This window comes from Hordeum vulgare, chromosome 1H, assembly GCF_904849725.1.
Source record: "Hordeum vulgare subsp. vulgare chromosome 1H, MorexV3_pseudomolecules_assembly, whole genome shotgun sequence".
In the NCBI taxonomy this organism is placed as follows: domain Eukaryota; kingdom Viridiplantae; phylum Streptophyta; class Magnoliopsida; order Poales; family Poaceae; genus Hordeum; species Hordeum vulgare.
The window spans coordinates 515,012,814-515,018,813 of record NC_058518.1 but is presented as its reverse complement, the minus strand read 5'-3'; positions in this window follow the sequence as shown (position 1 = coordinate 515,018,813).

The window sequence follows — 6,000 nt, the reverse complement described above, 5'->3', positions numbered from 1 at the left end:
CCTCAAGATGGAGATCGAAAGAGCAAAGATGATAATGGTCATATCATGTCACTATATGATTGCATTGTGATGTTTATCATGTTTTTCATCTTATTGCTTGGAACGACGGTAGCATAATAAGATGATCCCTCTTAAAATTTCGAGAACGTATTCCCCTAAGTGTGCACCGTTGCGAAGGATCGTTGTCTCGAAGCACCACGTGATGATCGGGTGTGATAGATTCTAACGTTCGCATACAACGGGTGTAAGCCAGATTTACACACGCGAAACACCTAGGTTGACTCGACGAGCTTAGCATGCACAAGCATGACCTTGAATACAATAGAACGAAAGGTCAAACATGAGTCGTATGGTTGAATACGATCAGCATGAAGTTGCTCACCATGGTGACTAGTCCGTCTCACGTGATGTTCGGACACGGGTTAGTCAACATGGATCATGTATCACTTAGATGACTAGAGGAATGTCGATTTAAGTGGGAGTTAATACTTAATTTGATTAAATGAACTTAATTGTTATGAACTTAGTCTAAAAGTTGTCTTTATAAATATTGTAGATGGCCAACGTCAACCTCAATTTCAACGCATTCCTAGAGAAAAACAAGCTGAAAGATGATGGTAGCAACTATGCGGAGTGAGTTCGCAACTTGAAGCTCATCCTTGAAGCAGCTAAAAAGGCTTATGTCCTTGATGCGCCGCTAGGTGACCCTCCCGCTCCCCAGCAGCCCAGGACATTCTGAAGGTGTGGCAAACGCGGAGTGATGACTACTCTCTGGTTAGGTGTGGCATGTTATACAGTTTGGAAACGGGGCTCCAAAGGCGTTTTGAGCAACACGGTGCATATGAGATGTTCCAAGAGCTGAAACTACTTTTTCAAGATCATGCCCGTGTCGAGAGATATGAAGTCTCCGACAAGTTCTTCAGATGTAAGATGGAGGAGAACAGTTCTGTCAGTGAGCACATACTCAAAATGTCTGGGTTATACGGTTGTCTGACTTCACTTGGAGTCGAACTTCGAGATGATGCTATAATTGACAGAATCCTCCAGTCTCTCCCACCAAGCTACAAAGGTTTTGTGCTGAATTACAACATGCAAGGGATGGAGAAGACCATTCCCGAGTTGTACTCGATGCTCAAGTCTGCAGAAGTAGAAATCAGGAAAGAGCATCAAGTGTTGATGGTCAACAAGACCACTAGTTTCAAGAAGGGCAAGGGTAAGAAGAACTTCAAGAAAGACGGCAAAGCCGTTGCCGCGCCCGGTAAGCCAGATGACGGGAAGAAGAAAAAGAATGGACCCAAGCCTGAGACTGAGTGCTTCTATTGCAAGGGAAAGGGTCACTGGAAGCGAAACTGCCCCAAATACTTAGCGGACAAGAAGGCCGGCAACGTTAAAGGTATATGTGATATAGATGTTATTGATGTGTACCTTACCAGCGCTCGTAGTAGCTCCTGGGTATTTGATACCGGTGTTGTTGCTCACATTTGCAACTCAAAGCAGGAACTGCGGAATAAGCGGAGACTGGCCAAGGACGAGGTGACGATGCGCGTCGGGAATGGCTCCAAGGTCGATGTGATCGCCGTCGGCACGCTACCTCTAGATCTACCGTCGGGATTAGTTTTAAACCTTAATAATTGTTATTTAGTACCAGCTTTGAGCATGAATATTGTATCAGGGTCTTGCTTAATGTGAGACGGCTACTCATTTAAGTGAGAGAATAATGGTTGTTCTATTTATATGAGTGATATGTTTTATGGTCATGCTCTGCTGGTGAATGGTTTATTCTTAATGAATCTCGTTCGTGATGTTACACATATTCATAGTGTGAGTACCAAAAGATGTAAAGTTGATAATGATAGTCCCACATACTTGTGGCACTGCCGCCTTGGTCATATTGGTGTTAAGCGCATGAAGAAGCTCCATACTGATGGACTATTAGAGTCTCTTGACTTTGAATCGTTTGACACATGCGAACCGTGCCTCATGGGCAAGATGACTAAGACTCCATTCTCAAGAATAATGGAGAGAGCAACCAACTTATTAGAAATAATACATACTAAGGTGTGTGGTCCAATGAATGTTGAAGCTCGCGGTGGCTATCGTTATGTTCTCACTCTCACCGATGATTTGAATAGGTATGGGAATTTCAGAGTGAGGTCGAGAATCAACGTGACAGAAAAATTAAGTGTCTACGATCTGATCGTGGAGGAGAATATTTGAGTCACGAGTTTGGCACACACCTAAGGAAGTGTGGAATCGTTTCACAACTGACGCCGCCTGGCACACCACAACGCAACGGAGTGTCTGAACGTCGTAACCGCACTTTATTAGATATGGTACGATCTATGATGTCTCTTACCGACTTACCGCTATCATTTTGGGGATACGCATTAGAAACTGCAGGATTCACTTTAAATAGGGCACCGTCTAAATCCGTTGAGACGACACCGTATGAAATATGGTTTGGCAAGAAACCTAAGTTGTCGTTTCTTAAAGTTTGGGGCTGTGATGCTTATGTGAAGAAACTTCAACCAGAAAAGCTTGAACCCAAAGCGGAGAAATGTGTATTCATAGGATACCCTAAGGAAACTATTGGGTATACCTTCTATCTTAGATCCGAAGGTAAGACCTTTGTTGCCAAGAACGGATACTTTCTAGAGAAAGAGTTTCTCTCGAAAGAAGTAAGTGGGAGGAAGGTAGAACTTGATGAGGTAATTACCCCCCCCCCCCTCTCGAACAGGAAAGTAGCGCAGCGCGGGAAATTGTTCATGTGGCGCCTGCACCAACTGAAGAGGAAGTTAATGATAATGATCATGAAGCTTTGGATCAAGTTACTACTGAACCGCGAAGGTCAACAAGGGCACGCTCCGCACCAGAGTGGTACGGCAACCTTGTGATGGAAATCATGTTGTTAGACAACGGTGAACCTTCGAACTATGAAGAAGCGATGGCAGGCCCGGATTCCAACAAATGGCTTGAAGCTATGAAATCCGAGATAGGATCCATGTATGATAACAAAGTATGGACTTTGGTGGACTTAGCCGATGACCGGCGAGCCATAGAAAATAAATGGATCTTCAAGAAGAAGACTGATGCAAACGGTAATGTAACCGTTTATAAAGCTCGACTTGTCGCAAAGGGTTTTCGACAAATTCAAGGAATTGACTACGAAGAGACTTTCTCTCCCGCAGCGAAGCTAAAATCAGTCTGAATCATATTAGCAATTGCCGCCCTTTATGATTATGAAATTTGGCAAATGGACGTCAAAACAGCGTTCCTTAACGGGAACCTTAAGGAAGAGTTGTATATGATGCAACCAGAAGGTTTTGTCGACCCTAAGGGAGCTAACAAAGTGTGCAAGCTCCAGCGCTCCATCTATGGGCTGGTGCAAGCATCTCGGAGTTGGAACATTCGCTTTAATGAGGTGACTAAAGCGTTTGGGTTCATACAGGTTTACGGAGAAGCCTGTCTGTACAAGAAAGTGAGTGGGAGCTCTGTAGCTTTCCTCATACTGTATGTGGATGACATATTATTGATGGGGGATAATACAGAGATGTTGGAGAGCATAAAGGCCTATTTGAACAAGAGTTTTTCAATGAAGGACCTTGGAGAAGCTGCATACATATTAGGCATCAAGATCTATAGAGATAGATCGAGGCGCCTCATAGGTCTTTCGTAAAGTACATACCTTGATAAGATATTGAAGAAGTTCAATATGGAAAACTCAAAGAAAGGGTTCTTGCCAGTTTTGCAAGGTATGAGATTGAGTAAGACTCAGTCACCGACCACGGCAGCAGATAGAGAGAAGATGAGTACTGTCCCCTACGCTTCAGCCGTAGGCTCTCTAATGTATGCCATGTTGTGTACCAGACCTGATATAAACCTTGCCATAAGTTTGGGGGGGAGGTACCAAAGTGATCCTGGAATGGAACACTGGACAGCAGTCAAGAATATCCTTAAGTAGCTGAAGAGGACTAAGGAGATGTTCTCGTTTATGGAGGTGACGAAGAGCTCGTCGTAAAGGGTTACGTCGATGCTAGCTTCGACACAGATCCGGATGACTCTAAGTCACAGACCGGATACGTATATGTTTTGAATGGTGGGGTAGTGAGCTGGTGCAGCAGCAAGCAAGAATTTGTGGCAGCATCTACATGTGAAGCGGAGTACATAGCTGCTTCAGAAGCGGCTCATGAAGGAATTTGGATGAAGGAGCTCATCACCGACCTTGGAGTGGTTCCAAGCGCGTCAGGTCCAATGACGCTCTTCTGTGATAACACTGGGGCCATTGCCATAGCCAAGGAGCCCAGGTTTCACCAGAGGACCAAGCACATCAAACGCCGCTACAAATCCATCCACGATCATGTCCAGAGTGGAGTAATAGAGATTTGTAAATTACATACGGATCTGAATGTCGCAAACCCGTTGACTAAACCTCTTCCTCGAGCAAAACATGATCAACACCACAATGCTATGGGTGTCCGATACATCACAATGTAACTAGATTATTGACTCTAGTGCAAGTGGGAGACTATTGGAAATATGCCCTAGAGGCAATGATAAAATAGTTATTATCATATTTCCTTGTTCATGATAATCGTCTATTGTTTATGTTGTAATTGTATTAACACGAAACAGTAATACATGTGTGAATAAATAGATCACAATGTGTCCCTAGCAAGCCTCTAGTTGGATAGCTCGTTGATCAATAGATGATCATGGTTTCCTGATCATGGGCATTAGATGTCATTGATAACGGGATCACATCATTGGGGGAATGATGTGATGGACAAGACCCAATCCTAAGCATAGCACTAGATCGTATTGTTCGTATGCTAAAGCTTTTCTAATGTCAAGTGTCTTTTCCTTTGACCGTGAGATTGTGCAACTCCTGGATACTGTAGGAGTGCTTTGGGTGTATCAAACGTCACAACGTAACTGAGTGACTATAAAGGTGCACTACGGATACCTCTGAAAGTGTCTGTTGGGTTGGTACAAATCGAGATCGGGATTTGTCACTCTGCGTGGCGGAGAGGTATCTCTGGGCCCACTCGGTAGAACATCATCATGAGCTCAATGTGACTAAGGAGTTAGTCACACGATGACGTGCTACGGAACGAGTAAAGAGACTTACCGGTAACGAGATTGAACAAGGTATAGGTATACCGACGATCGAATCTCGGGCAAGTTCTATACCGACAAACAAAGGGAATTGTATACGGGATTGATTGAATCCTTGACATCGTGGTTCATCCGATGAGATCATCTTGGAGCAAATGGGAGCCACCATGGGTATCCAGACCCCGTTGATGGTTATTGGACGGAGAGGTGTCTCGGTCATGTCTGCCTGTCTCCCGAACCCGTAGGGTCTACACACTTAAGGTTTGATGATGCTAGGGTTATAGGGAATTGTTATGCGAGGTTACCGAAAGTTGTTCGGAGTCCCAGATGAGATCCCGGACGTCACGAGGAGCTCCGGAATGGTCCGGAGGTAAATCTTGATATATAGGATGGATGGTTTTGGACACTGGAAATGTTTCGGGCGTCACCGGTAATGTACCGGGACCACCAGGACCATCGGTAATGGTCCCGGGGGTCCACCAGGAGGGGCCACTAGTCCCAAGAGGTAGCATGGGCCAAAAGAGGGAGGGCAACCAGCCCAAAGTGGGCTGGTGCGCCTCCCACAAGGAGGCCCGAGGCGCGGGAGGTGGAGAGGGGGGAAACCCTAGGCGTTGGTGGGCCTAAGACCCACCTAGGGGTGTGCCAACCCCTCACCCTGCCCTGGCCGCCACACCTCCCATCTGGGGGGCTGCCGCACCACCTAGGGTGGGAACCCTAGGGGTGACACCCCCCTCCCCTCCTCCTATATATAGTGGGGGGTTTTGGGGTTGTTTTACACACAGTTTTCCATCTCCCTCGGCGCAGCCCTGCCCTCCTTCTTCCTCATCTCCCACGGTGCTTGGCGAAGCCCTGCCGGGAGACCTCGTCTCTCCATCGACACCACGT